This window comes from Choloepus didactylus, chromosome X (assembly GCF_015220235.1).
Source record: "Choloepus didactylus isolate mChoDid1 chromosome X, mChoDid1.pri, whole genome shotgun sequence".
NCBI lineage: Eukaryota > Metazoa > Chordata > Mammalia > Pilosa > Megalonychidae > Choloepus > Choloepus didactylus.
Window position 1 is genome coordinate 27,439,101 of NC_051334.1, and position 26,758 is coordinate 27,465,858.

At 41.4% G+C, this 26,758-nt stretch overlaps 1 long non-coding RNA gene across 2 annotated transcripts; it reads right to left on the reverse strand.

The window, feature by feature from the left end:
• Positions 1 to 218: 218 nt before the first annotated feature.
• On the reverse strand, positions 219 to 25,847 carry LOC119522973. 2 transcript variants are annotated; one of them, XR_005214573.1, is made up of 3 exons: positions 25,396 to 25,847; positions 22,442 to 22,623; positions 219 to 435 (listed from the first exon to the last, which is right to left on the reverse strand). It is a non-coding gene; the product is annotated as an uncharacterized LOC119522973 (long non-coding RNA). The 2 variants fall into 2 exon arrangements; XR_005214574.1 differs by lacking the exon at positions 25,396 to 25,847 and adding an exon at positions 24,176 to 24,520.
• Positions 25,848 to 26,758: the final 911 nt, after the last annotated feature.

A 26,758-nucleotide genomic window follows, 5' to 3' on the forward strand; every position in this document is an offset into this window, starting at 1 on the left:
TTTTAAAAACTTGTTTTTTAAAAAGTGATAGTGACCTAAATTCAGAAAGTGGAAATGAGACTACTGAAGAGAGGAACGATTTGAAACAATTCCAAAGTTGATTCAACAGATTATTTAAGTTTTACTAGGAGACAGAAAAATTTCAAGTAGATTGCATCAATTGCTGGAGCAATAGTGAGCATTCATTTATTCAACATTCATTTTTTCAATTTGATGAGTTCTTGACGAAGAAGAAGAACAACAACAATAAAATAAGCCAGATGGCTCTTTAGGAGCTGGTTGCTTCTAATGATGTTGCTGTTGTCAAATATCCCAAGAGAAACACCTTCAGAGTTGATCAAGACACAGCTACCACACCAGCCCATCTGGACTCTGGAACTTGCATGATATGGGCCCAATTACTTCTTTGACTCCAATAGACATCCACATATGTGCCTAAAACATCATTTATTTTTTTAAAAAAGAAAGAAAAGGAACACCTGGGTAAATAAATAAAAAGGAAAGATCTCATGTAGGAAAAGCAGCATGCAGCATTGGTGTTGTTTTGTCCTTAGCTAAGGGGCAATAGAAACTATTCCTAAAAGTCTTGAGATATCACACCATTAATAATTCCACATGGGTAAGGCTTGTTGAACCTGAAATCATATATCAAAGGAGGAATTTGACAAAAATTATTAGCAACTCTGCCATTAAAAGGTCAACATACAATATACCATCTTAATAGAATGAAAGAAAGTAAAAAAAAAAAAAAAACACCAAAAGAAAAAACAGTCAATACAAAGCGTGGTGGGGGTGGTCATAATTCACCAGATAAATAGCTATAAATGCTGTCAAGTGAATAAGTTGAAATCATGTCCAAACTAGTATCAGCCTACTGACTATTAGTAGGTTAGTAGGTCCTATTAGTAGGTTATCAGAAGCTCATCAGTATATGGGCATTATCCAAGAAGTGGGAAATTATGAGACAGTTGGGGGAATGGCCATATGCAGGGGTTGGAAAATCAGGCAAAATCCAAAATACATGTTTTCCAAGAGTGGTGATGTGTTACTTTGAATGCAAAATATCTCGAGTCCTTTACCCCTCTCTGTATCCATCCACACCCTTTACAATATGATCTTGTTGCAGCTCCCCTTAAGAAATAAGATCTATTTCACCATTTGCTAACCCTGTGAACGTGGGCTGGCCTTGTGACCTGCCTTGGCCAATAGAATGTTGTGTACATGATACTGTATCAATCCTTAGCCTACGTCTCAGGAGGCCTGGCACCCTTCCTTATTTTCTGTCTTGCAAATGTAACCAGTGACCATGTAAGCAAACCTGGTCTAGCTGTGCTGGGGTGCATGAGTCCCCTCCAACAGAGGCCTCCCTAGGCCACCCAGTGCACAACAGTCCTGGCAGGTGACCTGACACCCCATGAGCAAGTCCAGCTGAGATGAGCCAAGCCCAGAACAGATCAGCAGAACCCAATAGCTGACCTACAGGCCCATAAGCTGCATAAATGCCTGTTGTTTTAAGTGACTACATTCTGGGTGGTTTGTTACATAGCACTAGCTACAGATACAGTCTTCAAATGACTTTCTCTATACCTGTATTAGTTTCCTTTTGCTGCTGTAATAAATTACCACAAACTTAGGGACATAAAACAACACAAATTTATTGTCTTACAGTTCTGGACTTCAGAAGTCCGAAATCAGCTTCACTTAGTAAAAGTCAAGGTGTCAGCGGGACTGATTCCTTCTGGAGGCTCTGAATGGACAATCCATTTCTTTACCTTTTCCAGCTTCTAGAAGCCACCTGTATTCCTTGGCTTGTGGCCCCTTCCTCCATCTTCAACATGCCTCACTCTGGTCTCTGCTTCTCTCATCATATTACCTTTTCCTCTGACTGACTCTTCCTGCATCCCTCTTTTAAGGATTCTTGTGATTGCATCAGGCCCACCTGGGTAATCAGGATAATCTCTCCATTTCAAGATCTTTAACATAATTATATATGCAAAGTCCCTTTTTCTTTATAGAGTGACATTCACAGATTCTGGGGATTAGGTCCTGGACATAATTGGGGTCATTAATCAGCCTACCACACTACCCCTTCCTAAAATCCTCTACAACCTATTCTTTGCCTGTTTAAATTAGCAGTAGGAAGTTTACATATTGGAAGAAAAATGAAGACCAAACACAATTATAGTAGGATGGGGGAAGAGGAAAGATGATAACATCAGGTTCAGCTGATAGAACTAGAAGAGTCAGCTTAATAATCACTACCACTTAACTGATTTCCTACTATGAGATTGAAACTATGTTAGGCATTTGATATTTAATTTACAATTATAAAAGCCTTTCAAGGTAAGCCATTGGATACCTGAGACTGAGGATGAGAAATTGAAATAAATTGTCTGCAGCTTGTAAGTGGCTGACCCCAGATCTTTCTGCTCCCAAAAGCTCATGGTCCTTCATTATTCATATTGATTCATTAAAATCTCTCTTACTACCTGAAACTGGTCCCTCAAATTGTAAATATAATAGTCCTCAGACAAAATCTATACTATAAACATCTCACAAGGCAAGGATGACAAGCATTCTCAAGTTCCAGGATTTTGAGGGTTCTGCTATTGCTTAATAGAAGTAGAAGTCAATTTTTAATGCTCTAGATTTTAGCTGAAAGTCTATCAATAACTAAAAGCTCTTCTTCTAATATTTTTGAACAAAGTTTCAAATTTTTGACCCATGGCAGAACTTGTTTTAATCATCTTATGAATCATATTATTTTTTTTTCTTCATTTTATTGAGATATATTCACATACCACGCAGTCATACAAAACAAATCGTACTTTCGATTGTTTACAGTACCATTACATAGTGGTACATTCATCACCCAAATCAATCCCTGACACCTTCATTAGCACACACACAAAAATAACAAGAATAATAATTAGAGTGAAAAAGAGCAATTGAAGTAAAAAAGAACACTGAGTACCTTTGTCTGTTTGTTTCCTTCCCCTATTTTTCTACTCATCCATCCATAAACTAGACAAAGTGGAGTGTGGTCCTTATGGCTTTCCCAATCCCACTGTCACCCCTCATAAGTTACATTTTTACACAACTGTCTTCGAGATTCATGGGTTCTGGGCTGCAGCTTGATAGCTTCAGGCATCCACCACCAGCTACCCCAATTCCCTAGAACCTTAAAAGGGTGTCTAAAGTGTGCACAAGAGTGCCCACCAGAGTGACCTCTCGGCTCCCTTTGGAATCTCTCTGCCACCGAAGCTCACTTCACTTCCTTTCACATCCCCCTCCTGGCCAAGAAGATGTTCTCCGTCCCACGATGCCAGGCCTACACTCCTCCCCGGGAGCCATACCCCACGCCGCCAGGGAGATTCACTCCCCTGGGTGTCTGATCCCACGCAGGGGGGAGGGCAGTGACCCCACCTTTCAAGTTGGCTCAGCTAGAGAGACAGGGCCACATCTGAGCAACAAAGAGGCGCCCGGGAGGAGGCTCCTAGGCACAACCATAGGGAGGCCTAGCCTCTCCTTTGCAGCAACCGTCTTCCCAAGGGTAAAACCTGTGGTAGAGGGCCCAACCCATCAAACCACCAGTCCCCTATGTCTGTGGTCATGTTAGCAACCATGGAGGTGGGGTAGGCGAATAACCCTGCATTCTCCACAGGCTCCTCAAGGGGGCACTACATCTTTTTTTTTTCCTTGTTTTTCTTTTTTTTTTTTTTTTAACTTTCCCTTCTTTTTTAAATCAACTGTATGAAAAAAAAGTTAAAAAGAAAACAAACATACAATAAAAGAACATTTCAAAGAGACCATAACAAGGGAGTAAGAAAAAGACAACTAACCTAAGATAACTGCTTAACTTCCAACATGTTCCTACTTTACACCAAGAAAGTTACCTAATATAGCAACATTTCTGTGAACTTGCTCCTACCATATCCATCAGAAATTAACAGACCATAGTCATTCCTGGGCATCCCCAGAACGTTAAATAGCTTATCTGTTCTTCTTGGATTATTGTTCCCCCTTCCTTAATTGCTCTCTATTGCTAGTTCCCCTACATTCTACATTATAAACCATTTGTTTTACATTTTTCAAAGTTCACATTAGTGGTAGCATATAATATTTCTCTTTTTGTGCCTGGCTTATTTCGCTCAGCATTATGTCTCCAAGGTTCATCCATGTTGTCATATGTTTCACGAGATCGTTCCTTCTTACTGCCGCGTAGTATTCCATCGTGTGTATATACCACATTTTATTTATCCACTCATCTGTTGAAGGACATTTGGGTTGTTTCCATCTCTTGGCAATTGTGAATAATGCTGCTATGAACATTGGCGTGCAGATATCTGTTCGTGTCACTGCTTTCCGATCTTCCGGGTATATACCGAGAAGTGCAATCGCTGGATCGAATGGTAACTCTATATCTAGTTTTCTAAGGAACTGCCAGACTGATTTCCAGAGTGGCTGAACCATTATACAGTCCCACCAACAGTGAATAAGAGTTCCAATTTCTCCACATCCCCTCCAGCATTTGTAGTTTCCTGTTTGTTTAATGGCAGCCATTCTAACCGGTGTTAGATGGTATCTCATTGTGGTCTTAATTTGCATCTCTCTAATAGCTAGTGAAGCTGAACATTTTTTCATGTGTTTCTTGGCCATTTGTATTTCCTCTTCAGAGAACTGTCTTTTCATATCTTTTGCCCATTTTATAATTGGGCTGTCTGTACTATTGTCATTGAGTTGTAGGATTTCTTTATATATGCAAGATATCAGTCTTTTGTCAGATACATGGTTTCCAAAAATTTTTTCCCATTGAGTTGGCTGCCTCTTTACCTTTTTGAGAAATTCCTTTGAGGTGCAGAAACTTCTAAGCTTGAGGAGTTCCCATTTATCTATTTTCTCTTTTGTTGCTTGTGCTTTGGGTGTAAAGTCTAGGAAGTGGCCGCCTAATACAAGGTCTTGAAGATGTTTTCCTACATTATCTTCTAGGAGTTTTATGGTACTTTCTTTTATATTGAGATCTTTGGTCCATTTTGAGTTAATTTTTGTGTAGGGGGTGAGGTAGGGGTCCTCTTTCATTCTTTTGGATATGGATATCCAACTCTCCCAGCCCCATTTGTTGAAAAGACCATTATGACTCAGTTCAGTGACTTTGGGGGCCTTATCAAAGATCAGTCGGCCATAGATCTGAGGGTCTATCTCTGAATTCTCAATTCGATTCCATTGATCTATATGTCTATCTTTGTGCCAGTACCATGCTGTTTTGGCAACTGTGGCTTTATAATAAGCTTCAAAGTCAGGGAGTGTAAGTCCTCCCACTTCCTTTTTCTTTTTTAGAGTGTCTTTAGCAATTCGAGGCATCTTCCCTTTCCAAATAAATTTGATAACTAGCTTTTCCAAGTCTGAAAAGTAGGTTGTTGGAATTTTGATTGGGATTGCATTGAATCTGTAGATGAGTTTGGGTAGAATTGACATCTTAATGACATTTAGCCTTCCTATCCATGAACATGGAATATTTTTCCATCTTTTAAGGTCCCCTTCTATTTCTTTTAGTAGAGTTATGTAGTTTTCTTTGTATAGGTCTTTTACATCTTTGGTTAAGTTTATTCCTAGGTACTTGATTTTTTTAGTTGCTATTGAAAATGGTATGTTTTTCTTGAGTGTCTCTTCAGTTTGTTCATTTCTAGCATATAGAAACATTACTGACTTATGTGCATTAATCTTGTATCCCGCTACTTTGCTAAATTTGTTTATTAGCTCTAGTAGCTGTATCGTCGATTTCTCAGGGTTTTCTAGATATAAGATCATATCATCTGCAAACAATGACAGTTTTACTTCTTCTTTTCCAATTTGGATGCCTTTTATTTCTTTGTCTTGCCGGATTGCCCTGGCTAGCACTTCCAGCACAATGTTGAATAACAGTGGTGACAGCGGGCATCCTTGTCTTGTTCCTGATCTTAGAGGGAGGGCTTTTAGTCTCTCACCATTGAGTACAATGCTGGCTGTGGGTTTTTCATATATGCTCTTTATCATGTTGAGGAAGTTTCCTTCAATTCCTACCTTTTGAAGTGTTTTTATCAAAAAGGGATGTTGGATTTTGTCAAATGCTTTTTCAGCATCTATTGAGATGATCAATTGATTTTTCCCTTTTGACTTGTTAATGTGTTGTAATACATTGATTGATTTTCTTATGTTGAACCATCCTTGCATGCCTGGAATGAACCCCACTTGGTCATGGTGTATGAATTTTTAATGTGTCTTTGGATTCAATTTGCAAGTATTTTGTTGAGGATTTTTGCATCTATATTCATTAGGGAGATTGGCCGGTAGTTTTCCTTTTTTGTAGCATCTTTGCCTGGTTTTGGTATTAGATTGATGTTAGCTTCATAAAATGAGTTAGGTAGTGTTCCATTTTCTTCAATGTTTTGAAAGAGTTTGAGTAAGATTGGTGTCAGTTCTTTCTGGAAAGTTTGGTAGAATTCCCCTGTGAAGCCATCTGGCCCTGGGCATTTATTTGTGGGAAGATTTTTGATGACTGATTGGATCTCTTTGCTTGTGATGGGTTGGTTGAGGTCTTCTATTTCTTCTCTGGTCAGTCTAGGTTGTTCATATGTTTCCAGGAAATTGTCCATTTCCTCTACATTATCCAGTTTGTTGCCATACAGTTGTTCATAGTATCCTCTTATAATTTTTTAAATTTCTTCAGGATCTGCAGTTATGTCACCTTTTTCATTCATTATTTAGTTATATGGGTCTTCTCTCTTTTTGATTTTGTCAGTCTAGCTAGGGGCTTGTCAATCTTGTTGATCTTCTCAAAGAACCAACTTTTGGTGATATTTATCCTTTCTATTGTTTTTTTGTTCTCTATGTCATTTATTTCTGCTTTAATCCTTGTTATTTCTTTTCTTGTACTTGGTTTAGGATTGGTTTGCTGTTCATTTTCTAGCTTCTTCAGTTGATCCATTAGTTCTTTGATTTTGGCTCTTTCTTCCTTTTTAATATATGCGTTTAGTGCTATAAATTTCCCCCTTAGCACTGCTTTTGCTGCATCCCATAGGTTTTGGTATGTTGTGTTCTCATTTTCATTCGTCTCTATATATTTAGCAATTTCTCTTGCTATTTCTTCTTTAACCCACTGATTGTTTAGGAGTGTGTTGTTTAACCTCCAGGTATTTGTGAATTTTCTAAGTCTCTGATGGTTATTGACTTCTAATTGTATTCCATTGTGGTCAGAGAATGTGCTTTGAATAATTTCAATCTTTTTAAATTTATTGAGGCTTGTTTTATGTCCCAGCATATGATCTATTCTGGAGAAAGTTCCATGAGCACTAGAAAAGTATGTGTATCCTGGTGATTTGGGATGTAATGTCCTGTATATGTCTGTTAAATCTAATTCATTTACCAGATTGTTTAGGTTTTCAATTTCCTTATTGGTCTTCTGTCTGGTTGATCTATCTATAGGAGAGAGTGATGTGTTGAAGTCTCCCACAATTATTGTGGAAACATCAATTGCTTCCTTTAGTTTTGCCAGTGTTTCTCTCATGTATTTTGTGGCACCTTGATTGGGTGCATAGACATTTACGATTGTTATTTCTTCTTGCTGAATTGCCCCTTTTATTAGTATGTAGTGGCCTTCTTTGTCTCTCAAAACATCCCTGCATTTGAAGTCTATTTTATCTGAGATTAATATTGCTACACCTGCTTTCTTTTGGCTGTAGCTTGCATGAAATATTTTTTTCCATCCTTTCACTTTCAGTTTCTTTGTGTCCCTGTGTCTAAGATGAGTCTCTTGTATGCAACATATTGATGGTTCATTTTTTTGATCCATTCTGCGAATCTATATCTTTTAATTGGGGAGTTTAAACCATTTACATTCAACGTTATAACCGTGAAGGCATTTCTTGAATCAGCCATCTTATCCTTTGGTTTATGTTTGTCATATTTTTCCCCTCTGTCTATTAATATCCTTTATTGTACCCATACCGAATCTCTTTAGTACTGACCCTTTCTCCAAGTCTCTCTTGTCCTTTCTTTGTTTCTCTGTCTGTAGGGCTCCCTTTAGTATCTCCAGTAGGGCAGGTCTCTTGTTAGCAAATTCTCTCAGCATTTGTTTGTCTGTGAAAAATTTAAGCTCTCCCTCAAATTTGAAGGAGAGCTTTGCTGGATAAAGTATTCTTGGCTGGAAATTTTTCTCACTCAGAATTTTAAATATATCGTGCCACTGCCTTCTTGCCTCCATGGTGGCTGCTGAGTAGTCACTACTTAGTCTTCTGCTGTTTCCTTTGTATGTGGTGAATTGCTTTTCTCTTGCTGCTTTCAGAACTTGCTCCTTCTCTTCCGTGTTTGACAGTGTGATCTGTATATGTCTCGGAGTGGGTTTATTTGGATTTATTCTATTTGGGGTTCGCTGAGCATTTATGATTTGTGTATTTATGTTGTTTAGAAGATTTGGGAAGTTTTCCCCAACAATTTCTTTGAATACTCTTTCTAGACCTTTACCCTTTTCTTCCCCTTCTGGGACACCAATGAGTCTTATATTTGGACATTTCATATTATCTATCATATCCCTGAGGTCCATTTCGATTTTTTCAATTTTTTTCCCCATTCTTTCTTTTATGCTTTCATTTTCCATTCTGTCATCTTCGAGGTCACTGATTCGTTGTTCAACTTCCTCTAGTCTTGTACTATGAGTGTCCAGAATCTTTTTTTTTTTTTTTTTTTTTTTTTTTTTTTATTTTTTTTTTTTTTAAATCATCATTTTATTGAGATATATTCACATACCACGCAGTCATACAAAACAAATTGTACTTTCGATTGTTTACATTACCATTACATAGTTGTACATTCATCACCTAAATCAATCCCTGACACCTTCATTAGCACACACACAAAAATAACAAGAATAATAATTAGAGTGAAAAAGAGCAATTGAAGTAAAAAAGAACACTGGGTACCTTTGTCTGTTTCTTTCCTTCCCCTACTTTTCTACACATCCATCCATAAACTAGACAAAGTGGTGTTTGGTCCTTATGGCTTTCCCAATCCCATTGTCACCCCTCATAAGCTACATTTTTATACAACTGTCTTCGAGATTCATGGGTTCTGGGTTGTAGTTTGATAGTTTCAGGTATCCACCACCAGCTACCCCAATTCTTTAGAACCTAAAAAGGGTTGTCTAAAGTGTGCATAAGAGTACCCACCAGAGTGACCTCTCGGCTCCTTTTGGAATCTCTCTGCCACTGAAGCTTATTTCATTTCCTTTCACATCCCCCTTTTGGTCAAGAAGATGTTCTCCGTCCCACGGTGCCAGGTCTACATTCCTCCCTGGGAGTCATATTCCACGTTGCCAGGGAGATTCACTTCCCTGGGTGTCTGATCCCACGTAGGGGGGAGGGCAGTGATTTCACCTTTCAAGTTGGCTTAGCCAGAGAGAGAGGGCCACATCTGAGCAACAAAGAGGCATTCAGGAGGAGACTCTTAGGCACAAATACAGGGAGGCCTAGCCTCTCCTTTGCAGCAACCGTCTTCCCAAGGGTAAAACTTATGGTAGAGGGCTCAACCCATCAAACCACCAGTCCCCTATGTCTGTGGTCATGTTAGCAACCATGGAGGTGGGGTAGGCGAATACCCCTGCATTCTCCACAGGCTCCTCAAGGGGGCACTACATCTTTTTTTTTTTTTTTTTTCCCCTTGTTTGTCTTTTTTCTTTTTTTTTTTTTTTTTTTTTTTTTAACTTTCCCTTCTTTTTTCAAATCACCTGTATGAAAAAAAAAGTTAAAAGAAAACAAACATACAATAAAAGAGCATTTCAAAGAGACCATAGCAAGGGAGTAAGAAAAAGACAACTAACCTAAGATAACTGCTTAACTTCCAACATGTTCCTACTTTACCCCAAGAAAGTTACATAATATAGCAACATTTCAGTGAACTTGTTCCTACTACAACCATCAGAAATTAACAGACCATAGTCATTTCTGGGCATCCCCAGAACGTTAAATAGCTTATCTGTTCTTCCTGGGTTATTGTTCCCCCTTCCTTAATTGCTCTCTACTGCTAGTTCCCCTACATTCTACATTATAAACCATTTGTTTTACATTTTTCAAAGTTCACATTAGTGGTAGCATATAATATTTCTCTTTTTGTGCCTGGCTTATTTCGCTCAGCATTATGTCTTCAAGGTTCATCCATGTTGTCATATGTTTCACCAGATCGTTCCTTCTTACTGCCGCGTAGTATTCCATCGTGTGTATATACCACATTTTATTTATCCACTCATCTGTTGAAGGACATTTGGGTTGTTTCCATCTCTTGGCAATTGTGAATAATGCTGCTATGAACATTGGCGTGCAGATATCTGTTCGTGTCACTGCTTTCCGATCTTCCGGGTATATACCGAGGAGTGCAATCGCTGGATCGAATGGTAGCTCTATATCTAGTTTTCTAAGGAACTGCCAGACTGACTTCCAGAGTGGCTGAACCATTATACAGTCCCACCAACAATGAATAAGAGTTCCAATTTCTCCACATCCCCTCCAGCATTTGTAGTTTCCTGTTTGTTTAATGGCAGCCATTCTAACCGGTGTTAGATGGTATCTCATTGTGGTCTTAATTTGCATCTCTCTAATAGCTAGTGAAGCTGAACATTTTTTCATGTGTTTCTTGGTCATTTGTATTTCCTCTTCAGAGAACTGTCTTTTCATATCTTTTGCCCATTTTATAATTGGGCTGTCTGTACTATTGTCATTGAGTTGTAGGATTTCTTTGTATATGCAAGATATCAGTCTTTTGTCAGATACATGGTTTCCAAAAATTTTTTCCCATTGAGTTGGCTGCCTCTTTACCTTTTTGAGAAATTCCTTTGAGGTGCAGAAACTTCTAAGCTTGAGGAGTTCCCATTTATCTATTTTCTCTTTTGTTGCTTGTGCTTTGGGTGTAAAGTCTAGGAAGTGGCCTCCTAATACAAGGTCTTGAAGATGTTTTCCTACATTATCTTCTAGGAGTTTTATGGTACTTTCTTTTATATTGAGATCTTTGGTCCATTTTGAGTTAATTTTTGTGTAGGGGGTGAGGTAGGGGTCCTCTTTCATTCTTTTGGATATGGATATCCAACTCTCCCAGCCCCATTTGTTGAAAAGACCATTATGGCTCAGTTCGGTGACTTTGGGGGCCTTATCAAAGATCAGTCGGCCATAGATCTGAGGGTCTATCTCTGAATTCTCAATTCGATTCCATTGATCTATATGTCTATCTTTGTGCCAGTACCATGCTGTCTTGGCAACTGTGGCTTTATAATAAGCTTCAAAGTCAGGGAGTGTAAGTCCTCCCACTTCGTTTTTCTTTTTTAGAGTGTCTTTAGCAATTCGAGGCATCTTCCCTTTCCAAATAAATTTGATAACTAGCTTTTCCAAGTCTGCAAAGTAGGTTGTTGGAATTTTGATTGGGATTGCATTGAATCTGTAGATGAGTTTGGGTAGAATTGACATCTTAATGACATTTAGCCTTCCTATCCATGAACATGGAATATTTTTCCATCTTTTAAGGTCCCCTTCTATTTCTTTTAGTAGAGTTATGTAGTTTTCTTTGTATAGGTCTTTTACATCTTTGGTTAAGTTGATTCCTAGGTACTTGATTTTTTTAGTTGCTATTGAAAATGGTATCTTTTTCTTGAGTGTCTCTTCAGTTTGTTCATTTCTAGCATATAGAAACATTACTGACTTATGTGCATTAATCTTGTATCCCGCTACTTTGCTAAATTTGTTTATTAGCTCTAGTAGGTGTATCGTTGATTTCTCAGGGTTTTCTAGATATAAGATCATATCATCTGCAAACAATGACAGTTTTACTTCTTCTTTTCCAATTTGGATGCCTTTTATTTCTTTGTCTTGCCGGATTGCCCTGGCTAGCACTTCCAGCACAATGTTGAATAACAGTGGTGACAGCGGGCATCCTTGTCTTGTTCCTGATCTTAGAGGGAAGGCTTTCAGTCTCTCACCATTGAGTACTATGCTGGCTGTGGGTTTTTCATATATGCTCTTTATCATGTTGAGGAAGTTTCCTTCAATTCCTACCTTTTGAAGTGTTTTTATCAAAAAGGGATGTTGGATTTTGTCAAATGCTTTTTCAGCATCTATTGAGATGATCAATTGATTTTTCCCTTTCGAGTTTTTAATGTGTTGTAATACATTGATTGTTTTTCTGATGTTGAACCATCCTTGCATGCCTGGAATGAACCCCACTTGGTCATGGTGTATGATTTTTTTAATGTGTCTTTGGATTCGATTTGCAAGTATTTTGTTGAGGATTTTTGCATCTATATTCATTAGGGAGATTGGCCGGTAGTTTTCCTTTTTTGTAGCATCTTTGCCTGGTTTTGGTATTAGATTGATGTTAGCTTCATAAAATGAGTTAGGTAGTGTTCCATTTTTTTCAATGTTTTGAAAGAGTTTGAGTAAGATTGGTGTCAGTTCTTTCTGGAAAGTTTGGTAGAATTCCCCTGTGAAGCCATCTGGCCCTGGGCATTTATTTGTGGGAAGATTTTTGATGACTGATTGGATCTCTTTGCTTGTGATGGGTTGGTTGAGGTCTTCTATTTCTTCTCTGGTCAGTCTAGGTTGTTCATATGTTTCCAGGAAATTGTCCATTTCTTCTACATTATCCAGTTTGTTGCCATACAGTTGTTCATAATATCCTCTTATTATTTTTTTAATTTCTTCAGGATCTGCAGTTATGTCACCTTTTTCATTCATTATTTTGTTTATATGGGTCTTCTCTCTTTTTGATTTTGTCAGTCTAGCTAGGGGCTTGTCAATCTTGTTGATCTTCTCAAAGAACCAACTTTTGGTGATATTTATCCTTTCTATTGTTTTTTTGTTCTCTATGTCATTTATTTCTGCTTTAATCCTTGTTATTTCTTTTCTTGTACTTGGTTTAGGATTGGTTTGCTGTTCATTTTCTAGCTTCTTCAGTTGATCCATTAGTTCTTTGATTTTGGCTCTTTCTTCCTTTTTAATATATGCGTTTAGTGCTATAAATTTCCCCCTTAGCACTGCTTTTGCTGCATCCCATAGGTTTTGGTATGTTGTGTTCTCATTTTCATTCGTCTCTATATATTTAGCAATTTCTCTTGCTATTTCTTCTTTAACCCACTGATTGTTTAGGAGTGTGTTGTTTAACCTCCAGGTATTTGTGAATTTTCTAAGTCTCTGATGGTTATTGACTTCTAATTGTATTCCATTGTGGTCAGAGAATGTGCTTTGAATAATTTCAATCTTTTTAAATTTATTGAGGCTTGTTTTATGTCCCAGCATATGATCTATTCTGGAGAAAGTTCCGTGAGCACTAGAAAAGTATGTGTATCCTGGTGATTTGGGATGTAATGTCCTGTAGATGTCTGTTAAATCTAATTCATTTATCAGATTGTTTAGGTTTTCAATTTCCTTATTGGTCTTCTGTCTGGTTGATCTATCTATAGGAGAGAGTGATGTGTTGAAGTCTCCCACAATTATTGTGGAAACATCAATTGCTTCCTTTAGTTTTGCCAATGTTTCTCTCATGTATTTTGTGGCACCTTGATTGGGTGCATAGACATTTACGATTGTTATTTCTTCTTGCTGAATTGCCCCTTTTATTAGTATGTAGTGGCCTTCTTGTCTCTCAAAACATCCCTGCATTTGAAGTCTATTTTATCTGAGATTAATATTGCTACACCTGCTTTCTTTTGGCTGTAGCTTGCATGAAATATTTTTTTCCATCCTTTCACTTTCAATTTCTTTGTGTCCCTGTGTCTAAGATGAGTCTCTTGTATGCAACATATTGATGGTTCATTTTTTTTGATCCATTCTGCGAATCTATATCTTTTAATTGGGGAGTTTAATCCATTTACATTCAACGTTAAAACCGTGAAGGCATTTCTTGAATCGGCCATCTTATCCTTTGGGTTATGTTTGCCATATTTTTCCCTCTCTCTATTAATATCCTTTATTGTACCCATACCGAATCTCTTTAGTACTGAACCTTTCTCCAAGTCTCTCTGTCCTGTCTTTGTTTCTCTGTCTGTAGGGCTCCCTTTAGTATCTCCAGTAGGGCAGGTCTCTTGTTAGCAAATTCTCTCAGCATTTCTTTGTCTGTGAAAAATTTAAGCTCTCCCTCAAATTTGAAGGAGAGCTTTGCTGGATAAAGTATTCTTGGCTGGAAATTCCTCTCTCTCAGAATTTTAAATATATCGTGCCATTGCCTTCTCGCCTCCATGGTGGCTGCTGAGTAGTCACTACTTAGTCTTATGCTGTTTCCTTTGTATGTGGTGAATTGCTTTTCTCTTGCTGCTTTCAGAACTTGCTCCTTCTCTTCTATGTTTGACAGTGTGATCAGTATATGTCTCGGAGTGGGTTTTTTTGGATTTATTCTATTTGGAGTTCGCTGAGCATTTATGATTTGTGTATTTATGTTGTTTAGAAGATTTGGGAAGTTTTCCCCAACAATTTCTTTGAATACTCTTCCTAGACCTTTACCCTTTTCTTCCCCTTCTGGGACACCAATGAGTCTTATATTCGGACGCTTCATATTATCTATCATATCCCTGAGGTCCATTTCGAGTTTTTCAATTTTTTTCCCCATTCTTTCTTTTATGCTTTCATTTTCCATTCTGTCATCTTCGAGGTCACTGATTCGTTGTTCAACTTCCTCTAGTCTTGTACTATGAGTGTCCAGAATCTTTTTAATTTGGTCAACAGTTTCTTTAATTTCCATAAGATCATCCATTTTTTTATTTAGTCTTGCAATGTCTTCTTTATGCTCTTCTAGGGTCTTCTTGATTTCCTTCATATCCCGTACTAGGGTCTCATTGTTCATCTTTAGTTCTTTGAGTAGCTGCTCTAGGTGTGTCTCTTCTGGTCTTTTGATTTGGGTGCTTGGGCTTGGGTTATCCATATCGTCTGGTTTTTTCATATGCTTTATAATTTTCTGTTGTTTTTGGCCTCGTGGCATTTGCTGTCCTTGATAGGGTTCTTTTAGGGTTTGTAGACCAGTTGAAGTCCTTATCTCTAATTTATCAGATCTACAGCTTCGTGGAGTACACTTTCTCTAACTAACCAGCAGGTGGCGTCCACGAGCCACCTGTTCTCCACAAGCCAGATCTCCCCTGCTTAGCCTTTTTGGTGAGTGGGGGAGTGAGTCTTGTGGGGCCCAATTGGTGTCCCAAGCTTGCGTGTGTAGTTGGTGTTGCCTGCCCTGTATGTGGGGCGTGTTTCTGGGCAGTCGGGGAGGGGGGGTGGCCCTAACAATCAAATCTCCCTGATGATCCTAGAGTTTTAAAGCTGCTGCAATAGTCTAATCCTTCAGTTCAGTCGTGCCACAGTTTGTCTCTGCCACTGACCCACAAGTCTTTGGTATTGGCGTATGGCTCCTGAGACTTGCAAGTGGGCCCCTCTTCCAGGCTGTGCACCCCGGGTCCTCTGTTGAGGGATGACTGTGCTATGTCACAGGTGAGTGCCGTCCCCCCAGGGCAGTTCTGGGCTGCTGGGCTGTGTTGGGAGGCTCCCAGTCTGCTCAAATGATGGCTGAATGGGGCTCTGTTAATTCACACTGCTCCCCCTTCCCAGCTCTGGGACATTCAGCTGAGGTTGCAGGGAAGGCTAATGTCCACGCCCAGTTTTGTGGTGTGTGCCTGTTATTTGAAGCACTTCCGTCACACTGGGTTGTCTGGGGCAGCTCTGGGCTATGGGGCTGGCGATGGGCAGGAGTGTTTCCTGTCCACCAGGATGGTGGCTGTGAGCGGACACCCCCCTTTTCTTGGGAAGTTGTGTTGTTTAGTGAATTTTCTCAGCCACTGGATTATTGCCTTTTGTCTCAGAGCTCTCTTATTTCTGCTCTTGACTTGACGTGCCCAAATTTCAATTCTTTGAAGCTTTCTGTATTGAGCTTCTTAGAGTAATTGTTTTAGAAAAAGCAAAAAGGATTTAAAAAAAAAAAAAAAAAAAAAAAAACAAAACGGCCCTCCTCAGAGATCTAATGGGTTATTGAAATGCTAATAGACAAAGCAACCAGGGCCATTAAGGAAAGGTGCCCTGGGCAGAGAGATCAGCCTTGCTTCGGGATTTGCATATGCGCCTCAAGGCCTGATCTCCGCCCTTCCCCTTTCTGTGTTCACCAGAACTCCAAAAATCCTCTGCTTTTACTTTGGAGCTTCTCGTGTTGTTTTCCTTCTATGCCCGTCTCCTCTCTGCTGGGCTGGCTGCTCTCAGAGTCTCTGGTGTCTGGCCTCAGTCTATCTATGGTTGGAGTTTGAATCAGTAGAATGAGTTTCCGATGAGAGCAGCCACTGCAATTCTCCCTTCTCCTTCCTGGAGCTGACAGCCCCTCCTCCCCCGGGACTGAGCCTGGGAGGGAGGGGCGCGGGTCCCCTGGCCGCAAAAACTTACAGATTTCGCTGATCTCAGCAGTTCCACGTTTTCATGAGTGTTGTATGAAGTATGCCCAAAGACAGATTGCTCTGTGGTGTCCAGTCCACGCAGTTCCTGGCTTTTTACCTACTTTCCTGGAGGAGTAACTAAAACATACAGCTCACCAGTCTGCCATCTTCCAGAATCTTTTTAATTTGGTCAACAGTTTCTTTAATTTCCATAAGATCATCCATTTTTTTATTTAGTCTTGCAATGTCTTCTTTATGCTCTTCTAGGGTCTTCTTGATTTCCTTTGTCTCCCGTACTATGGTCTCATTGTTCATCTTTAGTTCTTTGAGTAGCTGCTCTAGGTGCTGTGTCTCTTCTGATCTTTTGATTTGGGTGCTTGGGCTTGGGTTATCCATATCGTCTGGTTTTTTCATATGCTTTATAATTTTCTGTTGTTTTTGGCCTCGTGGCATTTGCTGAACTTGATAGGGTTCTTTTAGGATTTGTAGACCAATTGAAGTCCTTATCTCTAATTTATCAGATCTACAGCTTCGTGGAGTACACCCTCTCCAACCAACCAGCAGGCGGCGTCCACGGGCCACCCGCTCTCCACAAGCCAGCCCTCCCCTGCTTAGCCTTTTTGGTGAGTGGGGGAGTGAGTCTTGTGGGGTCCAATTGGTGTACCAAGCTTGCATGTGTAGTTGGTGTTGCCTGCCCTGTATATGGGGCGTGTTTCTGGGCGGTCAGGGAGGGGGGGGTGGCTCTAACAATCAAATCTCCCTGGTGATCCTAGAGTTTTAAAGCTGCTGCAATAGTCTAATCCTTCAGTTCAGTCCTGCCAGAGTTTGTCTCTGCCACTGACCCACAAGTCCTTGGTATTGGCGTATGGCTCCTGAGACTTGCAAGTGGGCCCCTCTTCCAGGCCGTGCACCCCGGGTCCTCTGTTGAGGGATGACTGTGCTATGTCACAGGTGAGTGCCGTCCCCGCAGGGCAGTTCTGGGCTGCTGGGCTGTGTAGGGTGGCTCCCAGTCTGCTGAAATGATGGCTGAATGGGGCTTTGTTAATTCACACTGCTCTACCTTCCCAACTCTGGGACAATCAGCTGAGGTTGCAGGGAAGGCTAATGTCCACACCCAGTTTTGTGGTGTGTGCCTGTTATTTGAAGCACTTCCGTCACACTGTGTTGTCTGGGGCAGTTCTGGGCTATGGGGCTGGCGATGGGCAGGAGTGTTTCCTGTCCACCAGGATGATGGCTGTGAGCGGACACCCCCCTTTTCTTGGGAAGTTGTGGTGTTTAGTGAATTTTCTCAGCCACTGGATTATTGCGTTTTGTCTCAGAGCTCTCCTAGTTCTGCTCTTGACTTGACCTGCCCAAATTGAAAGTCTTTGAAGCTTTCTGTATTGGGCTTAGATTTCGCTGATCTCAGCAGTTCCACGTTTTCATGAGTGTTGTATGAAGGATGCCCAAAGTCAGATTGCTCTGTGGTGTCCAGTCCACGCAGTTCCTGGCTTTCTACCTACTTTCCTGGAGGAGTAACACATAGATGAAGTTGGGGAGAACTGGCTTGAGGGTAACAGGTGGCTCCGGGGCACCACCCGCTGGCAAGCCAGGGAAAGTGCACTCCACAAAGCTGTAGCTTGGCAGAAATGGGAGTAGTATCCAGGCTTTCTTCCTCCCAGTCTTGGCCACAAGATGAATGTTCTTCACTGGAGGATGGCCAATGGTGTCCGGAAAACCTCTGTTAGCTGGGAAGGCACGTGGCTGGCTTCTGCTCCAAAGTTCTGGTTTCAAAATGGCTTTCTCCAAGGACGTTCCTCTCTAGCAAGCTTGCTTCTCTTCAAAACGTCACTCACAGCTGCACTCTTTATTATTATTATATGAAAAATTGCACTCAGCATAATTAATTTTCACTTTGGCCTAATTTTTTTTTCAGACTTCAAACTCCCAAGTTCTGGTTACTTTTAAATTTCCCTGAATTTTTTCCTTTGAGGAGTAAATTTTTCTTTTTGTTAATGAGGAAAATCTGCTTTGCTGAAAAACATTTCATTTCCACCTGAAAGTTAAAAGCTTTTCTGACTGGATATGTGTCTGAGGTAAGAAACATCAAGTTTCTTTTTAAATAAAATTAGCAAATGCATGGCTAAATGAAAACAATTTAAATATGTGCATACTAAACGCAACCATTTTTGAAATATTTGTTAATAAAATATTCATGCACGCTTGTTACCACATACCTGATTTTGGTATGTTCTTAAGACTTTATGCTATTTCGGAACTTTATAAGTTCATTCTAAGGGGAAAGGATTCCTTCTGTTACACTGCCAACTCAAGTCAGATTTATTTTGTTGCAGGTTCAAGTTTTTTTACTTCTTTTGGTGATAAAATGAACAAGTTTCAAAGCTGAACCCTGAGTCTAGTTTTAAAACAAGAACCAGAAATAAATATGGATCTATCATAATGGCGAAGACAGATTCTGCAGCAGTTGAAACAAAGGTTTTCATTTGGGCACCAAAGGAACCAAAGGAAATTTGAAGCTGGAATTCTGAAACATTTATATTCCATAACAGGGATGTAAATTTATAAATTTAGTGGCCCTCAGTTTCAGGCAGTCTGTATAGTATATCCGCCCAAAGAAAGATGAGAATTAGTAATAACTGTTACGGTGCCCGCGAGTTAAGGTACGAGACAGCCAAACGGAATTTAAAAGAGCCTTTATTAGTCAGCTAGCTGGCGGCTGCTGCCTGTCACTCCGCACAGGGAGTTTAGTAAGCAGCAGCAGCTCGAGTGGAGATTGCTTGAGACTTATATAGGCAGAAATCACATCCTGAAAATGCAAGCAAGCTACTTTGACAAAAGCAGAGTTGGCGGTTAATTAATGGGTGCTTAAGATCTTTAGCAACCTTGAGAAATTTTCTCAAGGCTGGTGCAATGGTTAATTACTGGAACGGTTACGCTTGGCTAATGCATACATCCACAAGTCTCACTCCCTAAAACCGCACAGTTTCACTCCCTTCCTCTCAGGGCTTTAATGTTTACTTTGCAGTCATTACCGGTTGAGGGGGAAGGGGACTCTCTTGTTACAGATTAAGGGGAGGGAGCCCACTTCATTCCCCACTGGTTTTTAGGGAGAATCAAATCATTGTTTCTTCCGAGGGTAAGAATTGATATTGGTATTGGGACTGCAAAACCATAAGCTTCACGCTTTGAATACGTCGTTGGACAAATTTAACTAAACTGTTTATGACACAGGGGCCTATGATTAAGGCTAACATGATAAGAGCCAGGGGTCTGGCAACTGCTGATATTAAGGTAGTTAACCATGGAGATTGAGAAAATATACTTTCAAACCAATTTGCCTCCTTTTTCCTTTGCTCTTCTCTATCCTGTATTCTCTTTCAGAGTTGGCTTAAACTTTCTTTAATTACACCTGAGTGGTTAGTATAAAAACAGCATGCTTCCCCCAAGGCTAGACAAAGCCCTCCCTGCTTTAAGAATACAAGGTCGAGTCCCCTCCGATTCTGGAGCACTACTTCTGCCAATGAGCTTAAGGACTCCTCAAATTTAGTAACGCTCTCTTCTAAGGTTTTTAGATTCTGGTCGATCTGAGTACCAAGGCTTTTAAAATTTTGGTCTCCTGTGACAAGTGCTGTGGTTCCTACTGCGGTTGCCCCGGCTACCCCAAGCCTGAGGAGTACCGGCACTAACACTGGTTCTTTTACCTCCCTTGCCAGAGTAGTACAGAGGTACAGGAATTAGCATAAGGAGAAGTAGATGGGGGAATTGAGGGGACTGGAAACATGTTTTTTTGTTCTTGAAAGTTACTTAAAGTTTTGATACATATAGGTGCAATTTCTACGTTTCTTGTTTTTTTTTTTCCCCACCACTGGGAATTTTTTCAAAACTGCTGTGGTTTAAAAATAATAGGGTTACAACTTTTAATTGCACAATTTTTAGTAGGAGTTTCTGGCCTTTTATTTTTTGTGACCTTTAACAGATGGTTTACATTTTTTATGGGGCTATAGTTTTACAGCCCTAACTGTAACAGAAATAATTTTTTTTTTTCACATGCTGTTGAGGTACTTTTTAGTGGACAGATATAGTGCTGACTATTTTATAGTTCCTGTTTTAAGTTTAGGTTTCTACAGCCAAAGCTTCACAATTCCGCATGTCTCCCACCTAGGTACTTATTGACCGCTTCCGGTAAGTTCCAGTTTACCCCAAAGAGTTAGTCGTAGGGGTCCCTGTTCTCACGGCGTCAGGTTTCGGGTGGTGGGCACGGATGGTGCAGTGGTTGTTTCTGGAGTTATAGTGCGAGGCCTGTAAGGACTTGAGACGTTCAGAGTTAGTTAAAAGGGCGAGCTGTTCCTCCCCTATTTTGGGGAGAAGTGGGGGTGGCCTGCTGAACATGGCTTTATAAGGGGTAATACCTTTTACATAAGGAGTGCATTTAGCTTTGAGCAAGGCAAACGGAAGGAGACTTACCCGGTTCCCGCCAGTCTCTAGTTTAAGTTTGGTGAGGGTTTTTAAGTGTTCGATTTATTTATTTATTTACCTGCCTTGAGCTTTGCGGTTTGTAAATGCAGTGTAACTTTCATTCAATTCCTAATGCTCTTGCCAAATTTTGAGTAATTTGGGCTGTAAAAGCCGGACCATTGTCAGACCCCATTGCTATTGGTAGGCTAAACCGAGGGATAATTTTGGCTAATACTTTCTTAGCTACTACCTGAGCTGACTCTGACCGAGTTGGGTAGGTTTTAACTTATCCTGAGAAGGTGTCCACCAGCACAAGTAAGTACTTGTATTCCCCTGGTCTAGGAGGCAGTTTTGTGAAGTTTATTTTTTATTGCTTTCCTGGAAGTTGACCTCTTAGGCGGTGACCGGTGGCAGCAGGGGTACTTAACATGACTTGAGTTGACTTGAGCACAGACGTGACATTTTTTGCTTACTTCTTTTGCTAACTGAAAAAGCTTAGGTATGTAAAAGTCAGTTTTTAGCAGTTTAGCTAATTTTGTCCTTTTCAAGTGTGTACTTTGATGCGTTTGGAAAATTAAGTTTCTTTCCAGTGCTTCTGGTAGGAGGATTTTGGAGTAGCCGAATATTAGAGTTTGAATAAGTTGGGGTAGCTTTTAGTACCCGGGGCGGTAGGAGGGGCAAAGCTTGAAGAGGCCCCACTGGTTTTAGAGCTGCTTCTTTGGCCGTCTGGTTGGCGAAAGCATTTTTTTGCTTCGGGCATATTTTTTTCTGGAGGTTAGGAGACCACATTCCTGGTAGATGGTTTCATGCAAGTATGCGGTGACAAACGCATACCGGCTGTCTGTGTAGACAGTTAGGCCAGCCTGCCGCAACCGGATTGAGGCGCTTTGAAAGATAGGCTACCACCCGTTTCATGGCCCCAAGCGCTGTGTTAACACTCCTTTTGCTGCCCTTTGTGCCTTGGCTGCATGCAGCTGGAACGGCTTTTTGAGATTTGGGAGTGCTAAGGCTGGGGCTCGAGTGAGTGCCTTTTTTAGAGTCTGAAAGGCTCCCTCCTCTTTACAGAACGCGCATTGGTTTTGGCTTAGAGGGGGCCCTCTTCGTCCTGCTTTCTTACTGGATAGTCTATTACCTCCTCCCGACCTTTTTTTCGAATTTTTGGTTCCTTTTTCGGTTTTTATTCCGCGCCTGGTTTTCACTCATGGCAAGTAGGACCTTTGCCTTTTTTTTTTTTTTTTTTATTTAAGTCTTCGGAACACTCTCTATTAGTGAAAATTTGAGCAACCTTCACCAACTCGCTTAGTACCTTTCCCTTAAAGCCTTCTAACTTTTGTAACTTTTTCCTTATTTTGGGGGTGACTGGGTGACAAAAGCAATATTAATTGCTCGCCTGTTTTCTGGCGCCTCCGGATCTACAAGGGTATATAACCGGTAAGTTTCCTGGAGGTGCTCTAGAAAAGCAGCAGGGGACTCTGGTCCTCTGAATTACCTTAGTTACTTTGGACATATTTGTAGGCCTCCACGCTGCTGCACGGAGAGCCCCCATTAGAGTCTGGCGGTACCGTTCGAGAGCCTCCTTACCTTAATTTATGTTAGGGTCCCACCGGGGTTGGGTGAAAAGAAAAACGGTTTCGAGGCAGTCTGCTTCCGTGGTAGGTAGATCATCTGGCCCCACAACTAGTTTCCATCCCTGGGCATGGATTCTCTTCCTCTTCTGATGTGAAAAGGGTTTGCAGAAGTTGTTGATAGTTGTCCTATGTGGGCTGATGGGTAAAGAAAACGGACTCTAACAAAGAGATTAGTTTTTGGGGGTTTTGACCCTCTTGTATTCCTAGCAACTAAAACAGTAGGTGCTTAATAAATATAAACTGAAGCAATCAATATAAAGTATACTGTCTGGGCTTTTGCCCAGAATAAATACCAAAAGTTTCAGCTGGAGCAGGGTTGGATGGAGAGACCAGAAACTAAATTCTGGGTCCCTCCTTGAGGAGGGAGTTAGCAGCAGGGACCCCTGCCCAGCCCGGTGAGGTAGAGCAGCCGGGCCCCAGCATTAGGGGCCCGAACAAATAAAGGACTGAGTCTTTCCCCGAGGGGCATGGCGCCTCAGGCCTGGCTTCAGGTGGGCTGCGGCGCCGGGAGTTTGGAGGGGGGCACATGTAAAATACAGTAAGAACACTGGGTCAGAGTCTCATTTAATGAACCTCTGTGATAATTTTTCACTGGAAGGAGAGTACTTTTTTTTCACACAAGGTCAAGGGATGAGGATTTGATCCAAATAGAATTTTGTTGGATTACTCATTTCAACATATTTGAATTTGAATGCAGCTTGCTAGGTTCACTATTAGCAACATTACACAATTACTTTATGTTATTTAAGAACCATAGAAAGGAATGTTCTAGAAATCTCTTAACTTAAATTTTAAAACAAAACTAAATATTTGCTAAGGGCATGATCCTATTATTAATTTACAATTCAGCCATCAGCAAAAATTTAGTAAGTGGAGCAATTTCATGGATTTCTAAACATGACATAAAAACATGACTGCATACTTACTATCTATTGCACATTTCACTTTTTGATAGAGTTAAAAAATTTCAAGTTGATGGATTTCATAAAGTAGATGGCAACTTAACATTTTACTGTACTTTACATTCACTTTGCTAAACAAAAGCCTTTAAACAGGCCACAAAACACTGCAATAACACATTTATTTCCTAATAAAATAAACCTTTTTAATAACATTGAAGTAAAATGGTTTTATCTTTGCATTAAATGACATACCATGAACTTCTGCAATATAAAACTACTTTAAAAATGAGTATTAAAAGCTATTTACAAACTCCAGAGTGGGAACAAGGGGTCCTCCTGAACTTAGGGTAGGGGGGACTATTTTGTGGGGGGTCGAGGACTGGGGGCCTTTTGGGTGGCCCTTTAGAACGAGCACATCTTGCTTTTTGGAGGTTTAGGTGTTGAACAATTTTAGTCCCAGGGAGCCGAGTGGCAGCCCGCGCCTCCCTGCCCTCAGGTCGCCTGCCTCATCCCCTGCCCAGGGAAGTGGCCTCTGGCCCCTAGCAGGGTTCCCGTGAGGACATGCAGCACTCGTACCATCATGGTGCCTCAGACATAGACAGGTGGGCTCTAGCGGGACAGCTGTCACTTGGCAGGTCAGCTCTAGCACAGCTCAGTCACAGGGACGAGCGTGAGGCTTACCGTGCCCCATGGGGAGCCTCTGCCCCCGCCCCCACCCCCACCTCCTGGCTGGACGCAGAGAAGCCACTTGTCTTCACTAATCTCCCCCCCTTCCCCCTCCTGACCTCGGCCTTTCCATGTGGCTGTTTTTGATGCCCAAATACGCTGTTCAGTGGGGCTTTGGCCGACACTCCCCAACAGTGGCTTGCCATTTCTAGAAAGTACAAAAGGATCCTCTGAGGTCAGAGGCTGTAAGACAAAAAGCAAGTGGTGTCACTAAGAAAAGATGAGCCACTTTTAAGCACCAGGCCAGCAGTTAACACCACCTCCCAGGGGGCTGGCATGTCTCCAGGATCTGGGAACACACTGGCTCCAGGACACCCCTGGATGTACAAGCAGACAGATGTCCTGTGACCCATGATGGAACAGAAATACCAAAAACAAAGGATGCTGGGGACCACTCCCTGGCTCGCATACTTGGGGATCCGTCTCTGCTCTTTCTCCAGTCAGTGTCCAGCTGGTGACTGCTGATCATCAGCAAATAATTTACTGGTGGCCTGTTTTACAGGGGAAAGCTTGTGCCCTGGCCAGAGGCAGGTCCTGGCACCTGCTCACCACTTCAGCGCTTGTTTACCAGCGCTCAAACCGTGGGGATAGGCTTGCCCGCCTGGCCCGGCAGCAGGAAGGCAACACCCGAGTCTGTAGCCACGTGCCACTGCCTGCAGACAAAGGGCCTGTTCACCCCCACCCCAGCCCTTCTGGAGCCCGTGGACAGCACAATATGCAGAAAAATGATAAAGCCATTTGGGGCAGTCAGTGAGGATGCCGATCCAGGTTTCAATATAGGGAATTTGATTCGGGTGTCCTGCACTCCTGTAAATGACTCTTTGAACCTGAAAGGTAAATAGCAAATTTAGAGTGCCCTCATGGGGGCCAATTAGAATTTGGAAAGGTTGGCCATTTGAATTTGCAAAGGGCCCGAGAGCTCCTGGGTTGACCGTAGCCCCGACCCTGCAGCTCATCGGTACCCTGCAGCTCGTCGGCGGAAGTCCTGAACATTTTTCAAAAAACACTGCAACGGAGAGCAAGCGGAAGCAGACAGAGACTGACCCATTGCGGGGTTGACAAAACAGAAACAGAACAGAACAAAGACACTAACAACAAAACACAAAACAGAGACTAGGTCTGCGCTAAGAGACCAATTCCAAACCTGTACCAGAACCTAAAACCTGAGGCCACCGGCCACCGTCGTGGTCCGAGGCCAGGTCTCGGAGTTATGGCTGTGTCCAGCCCTCCTAAAGACCCTAAAGGGGTACCCCACCAGACCAGATTAGAGATCTCTTACCGTTGTGGGCCCACGTCCAGATGGCTCCAGAGGCAGATTTTCGAATCTCGAGGCCCGACCACTCGGTTCTCCGCCGGGGCTGAGGAACGTCTCTCATGCGCGCCCCCCTGGGGGAAGACCGGTAGTCGGACCTTGTCTCGACCGATAAGCCTCGGAATATGCCGAGGAGAAAATTCTCGCTGGGGCCTCCAAATGTTACGGTGCCCGCGAGTTAAGGTACGAGACAGCCAAACGGAATTTAAAAGAGCCTTTATTAGTCAGCTAGCTGGCGGCTGCTGCCTGTCACTCCGCACAGGGAGTTTAGTAAGCAGCAGCAGCTCGAGTGGAGATTGCTTGAGACTTATATAGGCAGAAATCACATCCTGAAAATGCAAGCAAGCTACTTTGACAAAAGCAGAGTTGGCGGTTAATTAATGGGTGCTTAAGATCTTTAGCAACCTTGAGAAATTTTCTCAAGGCTGGTGCAATGGTTAATTATTGGAACGGTTACGCTTGGCTAATGCGTACATCCGCAAGTCTCACTCCCTAAAACGGCACAGTTTCACTCCCTAAAACGGCACAGTTTCACTCCCTTCCTCTCAGGGCTTTAATGTTTACTTTGCAGTCATTACTGGTTGAGGGGGAAGGGGACTCTCTTGTTACAGATTAAGGGGAGGGAGCCCACTTCAATAACGAACAGCACAGTGGCAGAGATAAAGAAATATTTGATGAATATATCTTGGTTCATCTATGTGTAATCTCTAGCCCTCAACTTCTATTTCCTCAGAAACTCTATAGTTACCTATTTTAATCATAAACAAATCTTCCACCAATTTACAGTATTAAACACAATAATAGAAAAAGTTCAAGATGTGAGGATTTCATAGCCGAAAATAATCTTTGATTTGAAAGAAACTTGGAACTCTATCTAGTTCAGCCATCTTCCACTTGCCAAAATCCCCCATAGGACACCTGTGACAGCCAGCCAGCCACCTCTGCTAAATTTCTTCCAAAGCTGATTACTACCCAAGACAGGTCATTTTAATGGTGACAGTTCTTACTCTACTTAGCCAAAATCTATATCATTATAAACGTACCCATTAGAATTTATATGCCACTCAGGAACAAGTTCCTCATCTTCCACATGGCAACTCATAAAATGTCTGAAAACAACAGGGCATGCGCCTCTAATGTTTCTCTTCTGGAGTTAAGCATCCTCACTCCCCTCTCCACTTCTCACCCTGCCCCACCCTTCCTCTCACATGACCCCTATGAAGGTGTGAGTTTAATAATGTTCCGGGTGCATCTCACCCATGCAGCATACAATGGGACTGTCACTCCCATTGTTTGGATACTCTTCTTCATGCACACCAAGACTGAAATA